Source organism: Diabrotica virgifera, chromosome 8 (genome assembly GCF_917563875.1).
Source record: "Diabrotica virgifera virgifera chromosome 8, PGI_DIABVI_V3a".
Lineage (NCBI taxonomy): Eukaryota > Metazoa > Arthropoda > Insecta > Coleoptera > Chrysomelidae > Diabrotica > Diabrotica virgifera.
The window spans coordinates 228,070,779-228,092,939 of NC_065450.1; the positions used below are offsets into that span (position 1 = coordinate 228,070,779).

The 22,161-nt window shown below is 34.2% G+C and overlaps 1 protein-coding gene across 3 annotated transcripts in view; it reads left to right on the forward strand.

Moving 5' to 3' along the window:
• The window catches only part of LOC126890640 (uncharacterized), a 98,332-nt gene that overhangs the window by 11,096 nt on the left and 65,075 nt on the right, over positions 1 to 22,161 (forward strand). The window lies entirely within an intron of this gene.

Genomic DNA, 22,161 nt, shown 5'->3' on the forward strand with positions numbered 1-22,161 from the left:
AATCTACACGACTCTCCAGCTCTGCATACACCCTTCAAGAAGAAATAACAGTCTACTGTCTTTGAAGGGTACGACATCTTCGGGTTCATGCAACACACAGTGATTTGTACACCAGTTCCTCTGAAGACCACTTCAAGCATGCTTCTCACAATCTTCCAATCCAGATTTTCTACTGCATGGCCTATTTTTGGTAAAGCCAAATCTTTGATGTCATAATTACACACGATTTTCTTCAAATTACTTAGAGCACGCCATATGTTCTCGTAGCTTGGCGTGTCCGTATAAGACTTCCTGGTCACTATATACAGCAAAGATCGAGGACCATCTTCCAATCGCAATACTCTTCCAATTTTAGGTTGTTGATTCCTTAACTCGTCCAGGCGGCCGAACTTTCTATTGAATACGGACGAGATTCCTTTAGTCATCTCGAGGTCTTGTGCAACACAGTGGGCTAGAGAGACGTTTTCTGGAACACCAAACAGATCTTGCTGAACTTCTGTGGTCACGCCGAATCTAGCACTCTTTCTTTCTGCGTAATTTGACATAAATTCCTTAAAACTTGGCTGTGGTGCATCTTTCATCTCCTGTTGGAGGACTCGGGCTTCCTCTGTTTCATTTGAGCCAGCATATGGTGCAAGACGATTTATGTGAATAACTTTTGGTTTACCGTTTGGTAACTTCTTAATTCTGTATATTACGTCATTTATTTTCTTCTTAACTTCATACGGACCTTCCCATTGTCTTTGCAGTTTAGGACACAGGCCTCGACGACGTTGTGGATTATAAAGCCAGACAAGATCACCTATTTCGAAGCTTTCATTCTTGCATCGAGAATCATATTGATCTTTCATTCTGTCACTGGCTATCTGGATGTGTTGTCGGGCAAATTCATGAATGTTGTTCATTCGTAACTTCAGGCGGTCGACGTATTCTTCGCCTGCAACATGTTCCTCGGAAGGTCTGCAGCCAAACTCTAGGTCGCAGGGCAAACGAACTTCACGACCCAACATCAGGCAGGTTGGAGTTTGACCTGTAGTTTCATTTACGGCCGAGCGGTAGGCCATCAGGAATAAATGAATGTGTTGGTCCCAATCTCGCTGATGTTCAGATACAACTTTGGACAAGTGTTTACCCATCGTTCGGTTCATCCTCTCGACCATTCCATCTGATTGAGGATGCAGGGGTGTTGTTCTGGTCTTATTGGCACCAATCAATTTACAAACGTTTTGGAAAAGAGCTGACTCAAAGTTTCGCCCTTGGTCGGAGTGGATCTCCAAGGGAACACCAAATCGGCTGAAGAATTCTTTAACAAGTACCTCTGCAACGGTAGCAGCTTCTTGATTCGGTAATGCATAGGCCTCGGTCCATTTCGTCAAATAGTCCATGGCTACCAGAATGTATTTATTTCCAGCATCGGTTTCTGGAAATGGACCTGCAATGTCGATTGCTACTCTTTCCATAGGACTTCCAACATTGTACTGTCTCATGGGTGCTCTCTTTTTACCAACTGGACCATTACCGGATGCACACAGTTCACATTTCTGGCACCATCTTCTTACATCATCTTTACAGTTCACCCAATAGAACCGTTCTCGAACCTTTTGCAGAGTCTTCGTAATACCAAAGTGTCCACCTGATGTACCGTCATGCAACTGACGCAATACTTCTGACACTTTACTTTTAGGTACAATCAACTGAAGCTTAGATTCTGTACCATCATCGTTCTCAAAGGTTCTGTACAGAAGATCATCTTTTAGTATCAGGCAATTCCATTGGCTCCAGTAGGCCTTGACTTCCGGACTACATGCACTAATGTTTTGCCAACTAGGTCTCTCACCTCGACGCATCCAATCCAATACTCTTTTTATACATGGATCGTCTTCTTGGGCTTCTTGTAACTGTTGTGGCTGCCATTGCTCATTAACGACGGTAGTTCGTCTCACAGGGCAAAGCTGTTCATCTACTTTAAGCCGGTGATTACAACTTTCACTGCATGGCCGTATCGAGGAAGCATCTGTATTTGAACCAACTCTTCCAGCCCTCTTCATGCGTCTCTTCGGCATCGTGTCACGAATCACCCTCCGTACCATTTCCACCAAACGTTCATCTTTTCTCTTATCGCCTTTTTCCACGGTTATTACTCGATTGTTTCGTGAAGCTTGGCTAGCTGCTTCGTGTTCCAAGGCAATAGCAAGTGCTTCATCTAAAACTTTCGGTCTTGCTAGTCGTAAAGCTTTCTGTAGTTCATTATCTTTCAGCCCATTGACGAAGGTATCTACTGCAATTTCTTCTAAAACGCTGTCTGGCACCTCCGGATAAGCCAACCGCACCACACGAGCCACATCTGCTTCAAATTCTTGCAGATTCTCACTTGCTCGTTGACTTCTATTTCTCAGTTGTGCTTTGTATACTTGTTGTAGATGGGCATCTCCATAGCGTTTTTCTAGACGAGTGAACAAGGTCTGGTAACATTTTTCTTGACCCTTAGGAATTGATCTTAATATATCTGCAGCATCACCTCGCAAAGCAGCAGTCAAGGAAACAGCCTTTTCTTGTTCGGTCCAATGGTTGGCGGTCGCAATAGCTTCGAATTGTCTAAGGTATATGGACCAAGAGGACTTCCCATCGAATGGTGGTAATTTAAATCTCATATGATGCGATGTTTCGTCTCTCGGTGTTTCATCCTTCACTACAAGATCTAAAGCTACTGCATTAACTGATGGTTGTACTTTTGTATCAGTTATCATGCTCTCTAGTTGTTTGATCTTCTCTTCTAGCATTTCTTTATTGTCGTCTACACTTTTCTGTATCTTATCGAATGTTCTGGAAACTTCTTCAAATTTCTCGTCGGTCTGTCTACAAACGTCTTTTATTACTTGAGAAACACTTTCAAATTTCTCATCGCTTTTTCTAGAAGTTTCATCGATCTTTTGAGAAATGGTTTCGAATTTCTCATTGTTTTTTTTACTAACTTCTTCAAGTTTCTCGTCGCTTTTTCTAGAAGTTTCATCGATCTTTTGAGAAACACTTTCAAATTTCTCGTTGTTCTGTCTAGAAGTTTCATCGATCTTTTGAGAAACACTTTCAAATTTCTCGTTGCTTAACTTAGAAGTATCATCAATCGTTTCAGAAACAGTTTTTAATTTCGATAAGATTGCTTGTTCTGCTGACTGGAAGTGGAACGTCTCTGGATCATCTCCGTTCTTCGTTAGGACTTCCTCGAGTCGTGCTTGTAGGACTATCTTGAGCCCACTGCTGTCCAGATCCCGTTCCTCTAGCTGTTCACGGAGCTGTTTTACTGTAAGTTCTCGTAGCAACATCTTTGGTCGGCACACACGTACTTTCCAAAATGTCTTTCCGAATACCGAACAATCAACGCACTTTAACTATTCCCGACGAATAAAGTCCAAAAGTCTTTTAAAGTCTTTCCGAATACCGAACAATTAACGCACTCCGGTTATTCCCGACGAATAAAGTTCAAAAGTCTTTTAAAGTCTCTGGTTCGTCCACATAAGTAGGAATAACAATTTTTAATTTTCTTGTTTTTGTAAAGAATATTTTAATTCATTTTCTTTTCAATATTATGGGACACCCCGTATATACGAGTAGGCCAATACCTAATTCAGTGAGTATGTATTAATTTTTATCATTATTTTCAAGTAAAAACCTTAAAGTTTTTTGTATGTAATTACCTGCCTACTCGCCTCATTTTAAAAAGACAATTCGCCAACCAACTCTCTTGGTTAACAGTCACTTACAATCATTCCGAAAAGTGTATAGAAACTCAATATAGTCCTCGCGAGTGATTTATACTTTATACTACTCAGCAATAGCAGTACGAAAAATAGCAGGCCTGCTCCAGCTTGTGCAACGAGAAATGACAAGGTAGGAAATATTTTTATTACAATTTACTTTAAGGTCTGGTTTTTTTACTGTTATTTTTTTTATTCTATTTTAAATTCACCCTATGCTAAACAGTCCACTAATAAAGCTCTCACTGAGTTAGTAGTCTCCTCCAAGATGATTTATTGATCCGTTACGAGCCTGATAGATCCATTTTCTATATTTTTTTCTTGCATTTTTCATTTTTCTAAGAGGGTAATATAGTCGGGGAAAGTTTCTTTTAAACCTGAATTGTTTGATTTTATTGTCATACTTTGCTAATTTACAAAGATCAGAATCAAATTCAGGTTATTTAACCGCATTTCCTTTGACTTTATTTTTTGTTATTCTTTAACATAAGGCGATAAAATATTCTTTACAAAATTAAAATCACGTATCAATTAGTACATTGGTTTTTTGTTTGTGCCGATCGTTAGTGGTACCTATACCTCAGTTAATGTTGTTTTTTAAGTAAAAAAGGAACACATTAATGTAAAAGTAATTATTATTAAATTGTCAACGTCGGCCAATAGACAAATTTTGTTATAATAATTATTATACAGGTTGACTCTATTATAGATGAAACTGTGTGTTTATTTTACACAGTAATTTTTATTTAAAGGGTTTATGTTTTATAATTATTTTTTGTCTATAAATATTCAAATAGCAGAGGACATAGTTTTCTATTTTATTAGCACAAAGTTCGGTTGTATTTTATTAATTTTCGTGTGGTGAACCTATTTTATTTCCTAACGCTAATTTCATATTTTTCTAAATTTATTATTTCTACATTTAAATTTACAAAATGGCAGATAAAATTAAAAAATATCAATCTTTAAGACAAGTTGAAGTGCAACAAATGACTGAAATTCATGCTGTTGCTTTAAAGGTAGCTGCTGACGATAAGAATTTTTACCCGGTTTTGGAAGTTATGTATGAAGGATTGGAAAAAATTCGTGACAATTTTTATGATCTTCATAATAAAATAATTATGTTAGTTTCTGAGCAAGATAATGAGGACGCGCTATTTAAAGTCGAAGATGGTTGCCGTAGTAATTTTGACAAATTATATTATAAAATTAAATTAACATACGTGCAAGCCTTTAGAAAATCTTCAACATCAAGTCAGCAAACTACATCAACTTCACAGTCTCAAAATCCTTTATCTATAAATTATTTTAATTTACCGAAACCGGAATTGCCATCTTTCAGTGGAAAAATAACTGAATTTAGAAGTTTTATAGATCAGTTTGATGCTCGCGTTCATACTCTTACTTACTTACAACCAATTGACAAATTTAATTTGTTACTATCGTGTTTAAAGGGTGCAGCGCGCGATGCTGTGGATCATATTGACATCACAGCAAACAATTATCCAATTGCCTATGATCTGCTTTGTGAAAGGTTTAATAATGTTAGGGTAATCGCTGCCAATTTATGGAATAACCTTGAAAGTTCACCACAACTGACTTCAGAAGATCCAAAAGAACTACGCAAGTTGTTAGATACATTTTCGAAAAATGTGGCATCTCTAAATAAGCTAGGACTACCCACAGTACATTGGGATTTTATACTTGTTCAAATGATTTTAAAACGATTAACTGTTTCTTTAGTAACACGTTTTGAGCTTTTTCATAATAATTCAACCATCCCAAGCTATAAAAAACTGATTGATTTTTTAAATCAAAGTTGTCTCGCTTTAGATAATATTGATTTTCACACTAAACCAAAATCTAACTTTTCTAAAAAACCTAATTCTTCCAAATCTACATCATTGCTTGCTCAAACAGAACCTGAACCAAAATGTTCTATCTGTAAAACTAATGATACCCATGCCATTTATAAATGCTCCGTTTTTTTGGCAAAATCTCCTGTAGATCGATTTCAATTAATAAAAAAGAACAAGATGTGTATTAACTGTCTTGGATCACATCGTTCTAGCCTATGCAAATCTACATGGACTTGTCACTCGTGCCATAAAAAACATCATACACTCCTTTGCTTCTCCTCTTCTAAGAAAGAAGAGAATGTTCAAGATTCGGCGGCATCCACTTTAAATTCAACGACTGGATCATCCGTTTCTGTGTGTTTTTCTTCCGCTGATAAAAGTACTTTGCTTTCCACTGCATGTATTGAGGTGCTTGATTGTCACGGTAACTACCAACCTGTTAGGTGTCTGTTAGATTCGGGAAGCATGACGTCCTTCATCTGTCAAAAGACCCTTAGGCGTTTAGGTTTACGTCCCATGAAAACTTCAGCTAACATCCAAGGATTAGGTTCTATGCAGTCGACCACTAATTTAGGTGGGGTTACCATTTCTTTTAAACCAGTACGTAAATCTTCTCCTATTTTGACAACCGATGCGTTAGTCTTGACAAAAATATGTGAGGATCAGCCTTTATGTAATTTAGAAGTTAATACTTGGCCCCATATTGCTAATTTAAAGTTAGCAGATGATAACTTCTTTCGTAGAGGATCCATCGACATTCTTTTAGGAGCTGATGTATTCTCTACAATTCTTTTGGATGGACGTATTTACGGCAATCAAGATCAACCTGATGCAATTAATACTATATTTGGCTATGTGCTTATGGGAAAAGTAAATATTTCAAAGGCACCTACTCTTACTTCTTTATTTTGCCAAGTTGAAGATACGGTTTCTTTGGATCAGCAAATAAAGAAATTCTGGGAATTAGAAGCAGTCCCTGAAGTTTTTTGCTTAGCTCCTGATGACGCTAAAGTGGAAAATATGTTTATGAATACTTATAAGCGTGAACAATCAGGACGCTTTGTAGTAGATCTACCTTTTAAGGAAGAAAATCCTGTCTTTCCTAATATTAGATCACTTGCTCTTAGTAGGTTTTATTCATTAGAAAGAAGGCTTCAAAAATCTCCTGAACTTTATGACCAATACCGCACCTTTATGAAGGAATTTGTTGAGCTCGGTCACATGGAACCTGTCCCATTGAATAACTTCGATTCACCTTATGTTTACTATTTATCGCATCATTGTGTTTTAAGACCTGAAAGTCTAACAAGTAAATTAAGGGTCGTTTTTAATGGTTCCGGGCATCTTCCAAATCAACCCTCACTCAATGACAAATTATTCACTGGTCCTAAGCTTCAGACTGACATCTGTACAATTTTGATTAATTTTCGATTGCATGGTTATGTAATTACGGCCGATATTTCTAAAATGTATAGGCAAATTTTAATTAATCCTACTCAAACAGATTATCAAAGAGTACTTTGGCGTTCTAATAATTCTGAACCTGTTCGAGATCTTCGTATCAACAGAGTTGTTTATGGTCTCTCTTGTTCTCCTTATCTTGCTATTAGATGTCTACATCAGTTGGCTAATGATGACGGGGATTCGTTTCCTCTAGCAGCCGAGGCACTTAAAACTGGAACCTACGTTGATGATATCATTTCTTCCTGTCCTAGTTTCGAAAATGCCTTAGCACTAAGAGACGAACTTATTGCCTTACTTGCCAAAGGAGGTTTTGAGTTGAAAAAATGGTCCAGTAATGTACCCGATTTATTGAAAGGATTAGCTGTATCAGATTTAGCAATAAAACCTCTTACATTTAATGATGATATTTCGTCCAAAACACTTAAAGTATTAGGGTTGGAATGGGACGCTTCTTCGGATACATTTGCTTTTAAAGTTCAAGTTTTAGACTCTTCTTGTACAAAACGTCATCTTTTGTCCAATTTAGCAAAAATATTTGATCCTCTTGGATTTTTATCTCCAATAACATTTCTAATTAAACACCTTATTCAAAGAATATGGACTCAAAAGATTGGTTGGGATGATGCTCCATCAAAAGAAATTATCCGTTTGTGGAAAAAATACATTGATGATGTAGCATATTTGAGTAAATTAAATTTACCTCGTCGTTTATTAATTGACGATATTTTACGCTTAGAAGTTCACTGTTTTGGTGACGCTAGCGAGAAAGGTTACTGCGCTGTCTTGTACTTTCGATGCTTATCACCTTCAGGCCAACCTTTTGTTTCTTTTGTTATAGCTAAATCTAAGGTCGCACCCATTAATAAGGGACTTACTATTCCCAGATTAGAATTGTCTGCTGCGGTTTTAGTGGCTCGACTAGTCTCCTTTGTTTCTTCTGTTATTAAAGATAAAGTAGAAATCAAGGAAATATACTGTTATTCTGATTCTGCTGTTACATTACGTTGGTTACAATCTTCCCCTCATCAGTGGAAAACTTTTGTGAGCAATAGAGTAGCTTATGTGCAGGAACGAGTAACTTCTTCATGTTGGCACTATGTTCCTTCTGAAGAAAATCCTGCTGACATTGGTTCAAGGGGTTGCTTACCCTCTGAGTTAATTAACTGTTCCAAATGGTGGGCGGGGCCAACCTTCTTACAATCTGATCCGCTAACGTTCTTTGAACTTAATTCAAAGGAGTCTACTAATGTAAATTTGGAAGTGCGGACTGTCGCATTGATTGCTGAAATTCCCAATAATTTTTTAGATATTTTATTGGATCGTCATTCGTCTTTAAATAGGTGTGTTCGATGTTTGTGTTACATTATTCGTTTTTTCCATTATGTAACCAAAAACCGATATGGTAATCTGGAAATAGGTTGTTTAAGTTTATTGGAGCAACATAACTCCTTACTGGTTTTTGTTAAACGAACACAGCAGATCTTTTTTAATACTTTAATAAATTTTATCCAAGATAAACAGCTGCTTCCAAAAAATTTAAGAAAGCTTTCACCTTTTATCGATGCAAAGGGAATTCTACGTGTAGGTAGTCGCCTAGCTAATGCGCCCATTTCGTATGATCGCAAATTTCCGGCATTACTTCCTAACAGTTGTAAATTAACTGATATGATTATTGAATCTACTCATCTGCAATATCTACACGCCGGGCTTCAAACTGTTCAATACCTAATTTCTCAGCGTTTTTGGATTATATCTTCCAAACGAGCCATTCGTAGAGTACTGTCTAAATGTGTTAAATGTTTTAAGGTGAATCCTTTGTCCCCAGTTCCGTTAATGGGAAATCTACCGCTAGCTCGAATATCTCAACTAAAACCTTTCAGTAATGTTGGAGTTGATTTTGCGGGCCCTTTTCCTATAAGAGCTTCCAAACTTCGAAAGTCTCAAACTCTTAAAGCGTATTTGTCGCTTTTTATTTGTTTCTCAACAAAAGCTCTTCATTTAGAGCTCGTATCTGATTTATCCACTGACGCGTTTTTAGCTGCGTTTAAGCGATTTGTCAGTCGTAGAGGCCGATGTCAACATGTTTATAGTGACAATGGCACTAACTTTGTTGGAGCCAGAGCAGAACTTAACAGATTGGCATCACAAGCTGCTTCTCATGAATCTATTCAATGGCATCTCATTCCCCCTTCTTCTCCACACTTTGGAGGTTTATGGGAATCTAATATTAAGACGGTAAAGGGTCATTTAATTCGCACAATTGGAGAACAAGTACTAACTTTTGAAGAGTTATATACTATTTTTTCTCAAATTGAGGCCATCATGAATTCGAGGCCAATATGCCCGTTAAGTTCAGACCCAAACGATCTTAGTGCGTTAACTCCAGGACATTTTTTGACCATGGAGCCTTTGAGTGCTCCGCCCGAAGAAACGTTGCTCGATGTTCCGCACAATCGGTTGAATCGTTGGCAATTATTAAATAAGTTGCACCAACAGATTTGGGAACGGTGGTCTAAGGAGTACCTCCAAACTCTTCATCAAAGGGCTAAATGGAATTCTCCGTCTCCAAACGTCCAACTAGGTACCTTAGTGGTAATCCGCCAAAATAATATTCCCCCGCTACAATGGCCTTTGGGCCGTATAATTGAGGTTCATCCTGGATCTGATGGTATAGTTAGAGTGGCCACAGTGAAAACTAATAGTGGTATATATAAACGCTCTATAGTAAAATTATGTCCTTTGCCTTTTGAGCCGTAACAATACTGCGTATTGTGGTGGGCGGTTGTGGTTCGTCCACATAAGTAGGAATAACAATTTTTAATTTTCTTGTTTTTGTAAAGAATATTTTAATTCATTTTCTTTTCAATATTATGGGACACCCCGTATATACGAGTAGGCCAATACCTAATTCAGTGAGTATGTATTAATTTTTATCATTATTTTCAAGTAAAAACCTTAAAGTTTTTTGTATGTAATTACCTGCCTACTCGCCTCATTTTAAAAAGACAATTCGCCAACCAACTCTCTTGGTTAACAGTCACTTACAATCATTCCGAAAAGTGTATAGAAACTCAATATAGTCCTCGCGAGTGATTTATACTTTATACTACTCAGCAATAGCAGTACGAAAAATAGCAGGCCTGCTCCAGCTTGTGCAACGAGAAATGACAAGGTAGGAAATATTTTTATTACAATTTACTTTAAGGTCTGGTTTTTTTACTGTTATTTTTTTTATTCTATTTTAAATTCACCCTATGCTAAACAGTCCACTAATAAAGCTCTCACTGAGTTAGTAGTCTCCTCCAAGATGATTTAGTCTCTCTGTAATTCACTTATTTATATCGCACTAAGTTTACCGAACACCGACACCAACTGTAGCGTGATTAGTGTAATTACTTCTAATTACAATAAAACTAGCGGTTCGTAATTTATATACGACTTTATTTATATAAGTTACAGACGAATTTATCTTATACACTAAACTTATTCACAAAATATGCCCGTATTTATACCCAGTTGTTATTCTGGAACAATCGACTCCCATCTCGAGCAATCGGCTTGTTCCGCCTACGTGACGTACCTTCCAGAATTCTCCGGCGAGGCCTAGCACATCCGATTACGTCATTCTCGAGGTGTTTACTGTTATACGGGGATCGGCCAAGATTTCTCTTCCGCTACAATATATTTTATAGAGTTCCTAATGATCTATTTTTGTTGGTAAACAATTACTATTTTATTTTAATATACAGGATATCCCCAAACTCTCTGTATAAAACAGCTAATTTTATGTTGATTTAATAAATTTAGTTTTGCATAAAATATAAATGTTTTTTATGATAGTATTGTATGTACAGGGTGTATGGAAAACAAACCTACTTACAGTGAAGTAAAAAACTAAATAAAAAACCACCAAATGGTATATTTTTTTTAATTTATCGTACTACATACGTAGTATAATAGATAAAGTTATAGGATCGCACAAAAAAACTCAGATTTCACTTTTTTTCGACGGTTTGAGTCGCCCTGAGCCTAAAAAGAAAAAAAAACATGTCGAAAGTATGTACGTATGTATGCATGTATGTATGTCGCCTCCGCTCAGCAAAAACTACTGGACCGATTTCAATGAAATTCTGTATTAGTAAATTTATAAGAATTTTGTCGAGAAACTAACTTTTAAAATAAATCTCTCAAAAGGTGGCCGAAATAGGGGGGTTATTTAGGGCTCATTTTTGCAAATTTTGACCAAAACGAATGAATATTCAAAATGGCGACCAATATAGTCGACCACCCACCTGGCACATTTCCCTACCTATCTAAAAACCTATTGAAGATAAGTTTAATTTGAAAAGGTCGTTATATAGTATAAATATGGGGTTATAAGGAGAATATTATCGTTTTTTAGAAGAAGTTTTTTAGAAGAAATTTAACATAACTTTGAACTAGATTTTCTCAAAAATGGCTCCAAGGAATTTGTTTATTTTTTGATATATTTTAGATGCCCTATCGGTTAATTGAATGACATTAATCAGATTTCGTAACTCCCCATAGGAGGAGAGTTATGAATTTTTTATAAAAAAAATATTCAAGTGCCCGTAACTCCCTCTGTAATAAAAATGAAAATTTGAAATTTAGGAGACATATGGTACTTTATTATCTATTATCATATTAAATTTTACCCAAAACATGGCTTCAGGTTTAACCGGAAATGAAAAAAATCCTAAATTTTCAGACATGCCCTGTATATTTTTACATATTTTGAAAGAATACAAAATTATCTTTCCAGTGACATAAAACTCGTTGCTGTAACTTAAAAACTCCAAAAGTTCGAGTAAATAGAAGGCTTGGTATAATCTCATTTGTCGTCTCTCACACATATTATAAATATGCGCGATCATAGCAGCCCATAGAATGAAGTGCAAATATCATGTAAACTATTAATTTATTAGAAGAATAAACTAATTTGAAATGAAAGTATGACTAATATTCTATTGATTTATACAATAATATATAGGGTGTTCCCTGAAATATTATGGCATCAAACATTTTCTCAAAATCTATTGAAAATTTTACAAAAATCATTATATATAATAAAACTAAGTTGATAAAATGTGTGTGCCGACACACAAAAACTTAAAAAGGATTCCCGATACGATAAAGGGACTTATATAGTGCAATAGCCCTTTATCCCCCCTCGAACAAGTAAGTTCCCGTTTTAACTTAAAGGGCGTATTTTTAAAGATATAAGGGCTTTTCCTAGCAAGCTTGGCTAGCCCTAGACCTGGCTCCTCCACCAAATTTTTAAATATTCCCAATTTCGCCCCTTCGCCAAACTTTTAAATATTCCGGTATTAACATCATTATCATTATTATACAGGGTGTCCCGAAAAGAATGGTCATAAATTATACCACACATTCTGGGGTCAAAAATAGTTCGATTGAACCTAACTTACCTTAGTACAAATATGCTCACAAAAAAAGTTACAGCCCTTTGAAGTTACAAAATGAAAATCGATTTTTTTCAATATATCGAAAACTATTAGAGATTTTTTATTGAAAATGGATATGTATAATTTTTATATCAGGAACATCTTAAAATAAAATTATAGTGAAATTTGTCCACCCCATAAAAAATTTATGGGGATTTTGTTCCCTTAAACCCCCCCAAACGTTTGTGTACGTTCCAATTAATTCATTATTGTGGTACCATTAGTTAAACACAACGTTTTTAAAACTTTTTCGCCTCTTAGTATTTTTTCGATAAGCCAGTTTTTATTGAGATGCGGCTTCTTTTTCAATATATTTACGTAAAAATTTTATGGGGGTTTTGTTCCTTTAAACCCCCCTAATGTTTGTGTACGTTCCAATTAAACTATTATTGTGATACCATTAGTTAAACACAGTGTTTTTAAAACTTTTGTCTCTTAGTCTTTTGTTCATAAGTCACCTTTTATCGAGATGTAGCTTCTTTTTCAAAATATACCTAAAAATGTAAATTATAAATAAATTTTCAGATTATTAACAGGTCTCTATAACCGTACTTAACCATATACAAATATGTGGTGGATTCGACAAATATTCAAAATATCTCGATAAACACTGGCTTATCGAAAAAGTACTAAGAGGCAAAAAAGTTTTAAAAATAATGTGTTTAACTAATAGTGCCATAATAATAATTTAATTGGAACGTACACAAAAGTTTGGGGGGGTTTAAGGGAACAAAACCCCCATAAAATTTGTATGGGGTGCACAAATTTTACTTAATTTTTTTTGTAAGATATTGCTGTCGTAAAAATGCCACATGTCAATTTTCAATAAAAAATCTCTGAGAGTTTTCGATATATGAAAAAAAAATCGATTTTCATTTTGTAACTTCAAAGGGCTGTAACTTTTTTTGTGTGCACTATTGTATATAGGTAAGTGAGGTTCAATCAACCTATTTTTGACCCCAGAATCTGTGGTATAATTTATGACCAATCTTTTCGGGACACCCTGTATATAATAAAACTAAGTTGATAAAATGTGTGTGCCGATAAAACTTAAAAAGGATTCCCGATACGATAAAGGGACTTTATCGTAGCCCTTTATCCCCCCTCGAACAAGTAAGTTCCCGTTTTAACTTAAAGGGCGTATTTTTAAAGATATAAGGGCTTTTCCAATTCCTCAACTTGAAAATTAAGTGAAGTAGTGGCGCCATCTGTTGTCGAGTAGTTGAACTCCATTCAGAACAACGATTATTTGAGTTGCGTTTCGAATGGCGCTGCGGGCAATTACAGCATGTGCAGCAATGACGCGAAATTTGAAATTCCAATTTCAACAAAGTCTTAAATTACATTTGTTTCTATAATAAAGTTATTAAATTTTGTGTATTTATACAGCATTAAGTAGCTTTTATTTTGGAGTTGAAGCGAGATAAGTTTAGTTATTCAAATTATTAATTATTAATTCTCATAATATTTAAAAATTTAAGTTTTCAAATTTCGCGCCTTTACTACTTATGCTATAGCTGCAGAACTTATTGTTACGGCGGACGATAATGTCGAGTACATTCTAGAATGTGTAAAAGAAAATACTCTCGAACTTTTCCGAATATGCTAGAGCCTAGCTCTCTGAATATATAAGGGCCCGGTATCACCCGCCAGAGTTAGTTCGATTTGAAAAGCGATTGCGAAAGGAACTGAAAGAAGTTATCTGTGAGCTTTTATTTTGAAGTATCACGTGTCAGTATTTTTAATAGTGTGTTTAATTAATTCTCGATTTTGAAGCCGAGAAGAAAAAAGTCGTCTGTGAGCCTTTATTGTGAAATATCAAATGTAAGTATTTTTAACCGACTTCAGAAAAAGGAAGTTCTCAGTTTGATTATTAATTATTTATATTAATTATTTTTGAAAAAATAATTATTTTTGAAAAGATAATTAATAGTGTATTTAATTAATTCTAATGGTTGTTTTTCTTTTTCTTTTAATTGTTTGTCTATAAAATGTTTATTTAATTTATATTTTACAGAATACAATGCCTAGACGTAAAAAAGGAAGAGATCTTGCCAGTTCTGCAGCGAAACAGCGGAAACAAAAAGAACATAGAAGAAATGAAACGGAAGAAGAGCGCGAAGCACGTTTACAAAATCAACGAACTAGGATGAGAACTCTGAGAAACACAAAAAATGAAGAAAGAAAAGAGAACGAAAGTATAGAAGAATCGAGAATTTTAAAAGATAATTTAACAAAGGAAGCATTCCACTACGAACCGACGAAAAAATATTACAATCATAAACATGTTGTGATCGGAAAAATGGATAACATTTGCCAATTTTGCGAAAAAATTCAGTAAAGAAACAGCAGGTCTCTGTTGCATGAATGGAAAAATTCGACTACCACCCAGGGTTGCCAGATGAAATTTCAGAATATCCCTAGACGGGAGCTTCAATTTCCCCTAGAAATCCCTAAATCGGATTAATGTCACCTAAAAAAGAAGAAATTGACAGATGACAGCTGTCAATTTAATTTATAACCTATTAAACACTATGTTTAATCCACTTTAATCATTGATTAGGTTGTTTTAATGTTTACTTAGGAATATTTATGTCAGGGAACAATAAATAATGACAATAATAATAATATTTGAACAAAAAGATATTTAATAACAACAAAAAATGGCGCTAGCACAGTTTAATAAATCCCTAGATTCCAAAAAAAATCCCTCCAGAGCTCCAAAAGCTTGAAAAAATCCCTAGATTCGGGGAAAATCCCTAGACATGGTAACCCTGCTACCACCACTGGAAGCACCTCCACAGGAATTTCTACATTACATGACCGGGGAAACACAAGAATCAAAACACTTTCTTCAAAATATAAGATCATATAACTCCTGCTTTCAAATGACTTCTTTCGGTGTTACTTCGACCAACACTAATAGAAATAAATTTGAATATGTATTTTCAATTCAGGGGCAAATTTATCACAAAATAGATCAAAAGATGAAACAACAGCACATTTTGCTAAAATACTTTTACAAATAGGTGAAGACACATATCCTACTAACCAAACGACCGGCCTCATTGAACTCAATAGTGATTTCTGTAACATAGCCACTACTGAAAACGATCTAATCGACAAAATTTATCCAAATTTTGTTCAGAACTATACCACAGAATAGAAAACAAGCAGAAGGCCCACTCTCGGATGCCGCCTTTGATGTTTGCGAGTACGCGCCCGCCATTTGTATTGAGGAAAAGCACAGGTTCGGATTGAGAAATTTGTGACAAGCTACGACAGAACCGTAATTTAAATATTCAGACCTTAATTTAGTAAATTTGAAATAATTTCATGTGTATTCTTCAAGTAAAAGTAGGACATGAAATATTGTATATTATTATGTCTATGGTTGCCGTAAACAAATTTAATTTGAATCAATTTTGGTTAATTTTTCTATTCCTGGATAAACATATAATTGAAATGTACTGAATTAAAATATAATAAATAATACAATAAAACATTTTTGAATTTATTAATTGAGTGGAAAATTAGTATAAATAAAAATGACAAATGACATCATAAATTGTTTATTTTAATTTTAAATTTTCACATAATTAGGTAATAAATAAATACAAATAGCCCATTAAAGGAACGGGAAATTCGGCGATACCGTGTAATTTTCAGGGGCAACTCCGAATTGCATGAAAATTTCGATTTAGGTTCTCTCCACTTCAAAGTTGAAATTGTGCCGTTGGTTGCTTTAACTTGGGGGGTGACAGTCACCCCTTCTAGGGGGTAAAAAACATGTTCAAGACAAGACAGGAAATGGATACATTGACTGATTTTAAGCAACTTTTGTTCTATAGAGTTTTTTACGTAAGTCAATACTTTTCGAGTTATTTGCCATTGAAAATGTTGATTTTTCGACAAAAAAATCTACGTTTTCAGACGGTTTTTCGCAAATAACTCAAAAAGTAAATATTTTATCAAAAAAAATATCCTTAGCAAAAGTGTAGCTTATAAAAAACCCAAAAAATGGTTTATCAGTAAAGTCTATCAATAAAATAAAAACAAAGTTGTAACCCATGAAAAGTACGTTCTTATTCGTCTAATTCCAAATCGAATATTTCTAGGTGAAATCACCAAAAAATTTAGCACTTTTCGGGAAAACTCCATTTAAATTTGTTTAAAAATGTTTATAAAAAGCTTTGTTTTAATTGTTAACAAAAGTTTTAGCATTAAAAATAAGCGAGTTACGCTCAAAATAAAGTTGGTCCTCTTTTTTTTTGTAAAAAATCATGAAAATCTCGCCGTGTTTAGCTCCCCAAATGAAATTATTCGCTACCGCTTTACAAACAATTTACTTACCTATCTATCTTTTATATGATCTGTCAGTCTCACCGGTTTAAAGTGTTTATTTTTGAAAGGGTTATAATTGAGAAAGCTGGAATGGGTCACTAATCACGAGTGTATGCAAATTTTGAACAGCCCTATCTTAACCAATTTTTGTCTTACGGAGAAACAAAATGAAACTATCATATTTATAATAGCAAAACCTACATTTTTTTACTCTTTAAGATTTTTCTTATCACTAATACTTTTTAAGTTATTTTGAAAAAATGAAATTTTTAAAAAATTTTTAGAAATTTTTTTTAATATAAAACCAAATGTTTTCAAAAATAAGCACTTCAAACCAATCAAACTTACAGATCATATAAACAATACACACACAGTTAAAATAGATGGTAAAGCCAAACGATTAATTTCATTTAGGGTGCTAAATAGAGGGAGGTTTTCACGATTTTTTTACAAAAAAAGGGGCCAACTTTTTTTTTTCAGTGTAACTCGTTTATTTTTGATGCTGTAAACTTTTGTAAAAAACAAATAATAAGCTTTTTTTCGATACTTAAAAAATGTTAATAAGGTTTTCCCGAAAGACGCTTCTTTCTTCGGTGATTTCGCGTTGAATTAGTCGATTTGGAATTAGACGAATAAGAACGTATTTTTCATGAGCTTTCCAAATACTCGTCTACTAATTGTTCTGTTTTCTTCCCCTTTATTTGTTGACCAATGTAATTGGACTTCGTCATCCCAATACGACTCGAACGGTTTAAAGACTGACTTGTCCATAGGTTGTAGCTCGTGAGTCGTATTGCTAGGTAAGCAGTACAGTCTAGTACTGTGACCTTCAGCAACGTCACAAATATCTGGATCTAGATGTGACGATGCTCCATCAAAAATCAGAACAACTTCTCCTGCAGGCTTGTATTTGGCAAAATGATTCAGCCACTTAATAAAGGTCATTGTAGTTATTGAGCCCTTGTCTGTCATTTCCACCGCTGTTCCAGGTGGCAAATAATCTTCCCATTCTGGCTTGCGTCGCTTTCCTTTGAAAATGATCATTGGAGGAATGACCTGTCCAATTGCATTCCCACATGACACGATAGATACATTTTGCCCGTGTTCAGGAGCAACAAAATGTAGCCGTTTTTCGCCTTTCTTTGCCAAAACTTGAGGAGACTTATGGAGAGACAGACGACAGCCCTTTTCATCCATATTATAGATGAGCTGTGGCTTGTCAAATGCCTCTAATTCGGTCATGATATTTTTTAACTTCTGGAAATGATCGTTGACAATAAACTTATTCAGTTTTGCAGCTCTTCCTGGGTTCATATGTTGCGCCTTCCTTCTGGCAACCTCTGGGTTCCTCAGTAGAAATAACTTGAGCCATTTGCTCCCAGCCATACCTTTTGCTTCATTGAAGGGATTCTGAAAATTATTTTTTTCGCCGAACTCAAATACACAGCGTCGGAGTACTTTAGCTGTAACTGGATACCCAACTTCAGCAAGCCGAAAAAATTCTTTGAGTAAGTTCTTTTTCTTGAGCTTCCTCTAAGCAAGGTCTCCTTCCTAACCTCTTGGTTGCTACACCGCTGCTTACGTGGTTACGTAACGTACGCCTGGGGATACCGTAAGTTTTGGATGCAGTTCTGACTGACATCCCTTCATTAACAGCTCCCATCGCTTTTTTTAAATCATCCTCACTCCAGGTAGCACGTTTATTCTTTGAATTCATCTGAAATTAAAAAAATAAATGAAACAATACGCTCACACTCGTGAATTGTATGCTTACATTTATTTTTATAGTCTTTGAAAAATTATTTCGACGTAAGTACAAATAAATTGCCGGATGAACAAAACCAAATAATTTAACTTCCATGTTAGATTATAAAAAAATGTGTTTTAATATTGCTTATTAAATTTATTTTTTATATTAGCCTACTTGTAATATTTTATGATTTTTCTTATCTATTTTTTGCTTATATAATTATTATTCTCTATATTTTCAACTTTAAGTGATCCCTTGTAGCACAATAAATATTATTTTTTCATGCAACTTGGCTTTTGTCGAAATGTGTTATCAATTAGCTCTTCTTAATTTCCAAACTGTACTCAATAGTACACAAAAACACGAGCGTGCCGATTAAGGCCCACCCGGGCCTTCTTGGGAGAGCCACGGGTGGGCCTTACTAGGAGCTACCCGCTTAATAGCAGTTGAAACTGTTAAGTTGTTAATAACTTTGTAAATATACGCCGTTTTAGAAAAATAAAACTACCATATTAAAAAACACAGTTTCCTGTTTACGAACACAAATTTACAATTAAAAAATTATTTATAACATAATGGATGTAAGCAGATGTAACATACCTTACAAATAAGAAGACAGCTATGCTTCCTCGGTTGCGGTAACACAAATGAACATAAAATGACCAACACACAAATGGCTTCCGAAGTAGTTGTTGTCTCGTCCACTACATGCCAGTACCTAACTGGATTCAAGATAATTTAGTACTTTTTCAAATTATTTAGGTGAAAACATGAGGGTGGGCCTTGTTGGGAACCGGGCCTTATTTGGGACATGTACCTTATATATGCTCCAGACATTAAAATGAAAAACGTTGTTTATAAGCAAATAGTGTAAAAAATGAGCGAATGTTTTCAATAAATTTTTTTACTATTACGTCATAGTTTATTTTTTTATTGCAACTACCGCGTAATCTCATATCAACTCCCGGGCGAAGCCGGGTATTATAGCTAGTATTTTTATAAAAGTTGCAGGAATTAATGATGCGTAGAACCATAAAATATTTTCAGGTATATACGCTGTGAGCTCGTACGTAGAGGGGATATTTACAAATTCGCGAGCGCCAGTAGTGACAAGTCTGTAAACCTTTACCGGAAATTTGACATAAATGTCAAAGTGATTAATTTAAAATTAAAATTAAAAACATTAATTATAAAAAATATTAGTTGGTCAAAGCTGTGGTATATATTTTTACCTTAAATACGTTTTAAATACTGAATTTAAGTTTTTTTACTGTTCCGTAATATTTAATTATAAATTATTCTACTAATCTTAGCGCCATCTACACGATAACTGTGAAAGTATCCGAAGTAAGAAATTCATATTTTATCAATAAAACGTCAAATTGATTAGCAAAATCTTAAAAAAATCGATTAAATTTAATTACTTTTTTGCGTTGTAAATATTAAGCGATAATAATTAAATAATAAATTTAAAAATTACCGGTGAATGTTGAATTAGTAATCCGCTAGGAGCGCCACCAGCGAAGCTCAGAGCGTATAGGGTGTCTCTAAAATCTCAAAATAACTAGCAACTTTGTTATTTTTAATAGAATGTCATTATCTAGTACGATAACGATATTTGACGAGTCTTTCCCTCTAACGTCTTATTAAAATATTTTGAAAACCATCCAAATGAGTTATAAATCTTCAAAACGTTTTCGATCCAGTCGGACCAACATCTGTGAAACATCTTGATAGTAGTTAAAGCCACTGGTTATGAAAACCTATAAATTACATGATATTGCAATAAAATATAAAATTATGATGACATGAGGTTGATGTTAAAAAATTCACTTTAAGGGAACACACTGACCATTGCTCAAAAAATGGACAGTTCATCTGATGATCGATACCTCGAGGGTTGAGAACCATAGAGTTTCAAGCGACATTTTGTACAAAATCGGTTTTTGTAAAGGATTCTATTTAATAAAGAATTCTGCATCGAATGATATTTGAAATATGTTGAATTGTTTCTAGATGGCGGTGTAATCAATAATGAAATATGGTTTCAAGTACGTGAAATATTTTCAGGTTCTGTCCATAAGGTTCCAAGAGACATTTTACGTCAGAAATAAAGTAAAAAGTTTGTTGATTCGTGATGTATTCAATATAAAAAAAGATAAATTTAATTAGGTACATTTTTCCATAATTTATAAGTATTTTTTTATTTTCATTTCAAGTTCTCTCTTTTTAAGCTTAATTTAGGAAAAATATTTTTTTCTTGTTTTTTTTCTTATGATTTTCAATTTAAGAATAAACATTCGCTTTATTTTGAAATTTATTGCATAATTTCACCAATTGCGCTAACAATATTTTGGAAAATTTAAAATTTTCTGTGAACTGTTTATATTATAATTCCTTAAGGTTCCAAGTACAAGGCTTATAGTGCATTAAAGTTCCAAATACACTGCAGACGTCGTAAAAATGTTACAAAATCACACATTCAGATCTTACTTATGATATTATTGAGGTGTTGTCACAATTTACCACACTGTAGTATAAAATAACTTATTTACAGTAGTTCAAATAACGAAGTTATGACAGTTTAAAATTAGAAATTTGTTTCCTGAAAAATGTGTGAAATGGCACTTGAAACCTTATTGTTCTCAGCCCTCGACCTGCCAACTGATACCTACCAACCTTCAACTACTCTCAATATGTTTCCCTGATAATGGTTCGACCGGATCGAAAAAATGTTAAAGATTTATAATGCATTAGGACGGTTTTTTACTTAGATAGATAGATAGAATTTATTCATCCACAAAGTTTACACAATTCTTACAAAAAAAATGTATAAATCTTATCGGACTAGTCAAAATTTTAGTACAATAGAGTATAATATATAGTAAAAGTACACATGATTAAAATAAAACAGTGATTACAATAAAATAAATAAGAAATAAATAAAAGTTACAAATAAAAATTTTAGAACTATTGTTGCAAAAATGTTACAAATTTAAAAATCTATCAATACTGTAGAATGTGTTGTCCATTAAAAATGAATACACTGTTTGGCGAAAACCTTTATGTGAAGAATTATTGAGAGTTAATATATTGACTATTTTATTCCAATTTTATAACACTTTATTCCAATATATTCAGGTGCATGTTGGGATACACCTAATCTAGAGAAAGGTTGTCGAAAATTTGATTTACCTCTAGTATCATGTGAGTGAATGTCTTCATTTCTGTCAAACTTGAGCTTGTTTTCCTCAATGTGCAATATTAATTGGAAAATTAAAAGGCTAGGTAGTGTTAAAATATTAGACTTCTTAAATAATGACTTGCAACTATCCGAAAATGGAACGCCATACATACTTCTTAAACCTTTCTTTTGAGCTATAAATGCCCGTTCAAAATGAGATGAGCAACCCCAAAATATTAAGCCATACTGAAGTACAGACTAGACTAAACTGAAGTAAATCATTCGCAATATATCAAATGAGACACCTCTTAAATTACGCATT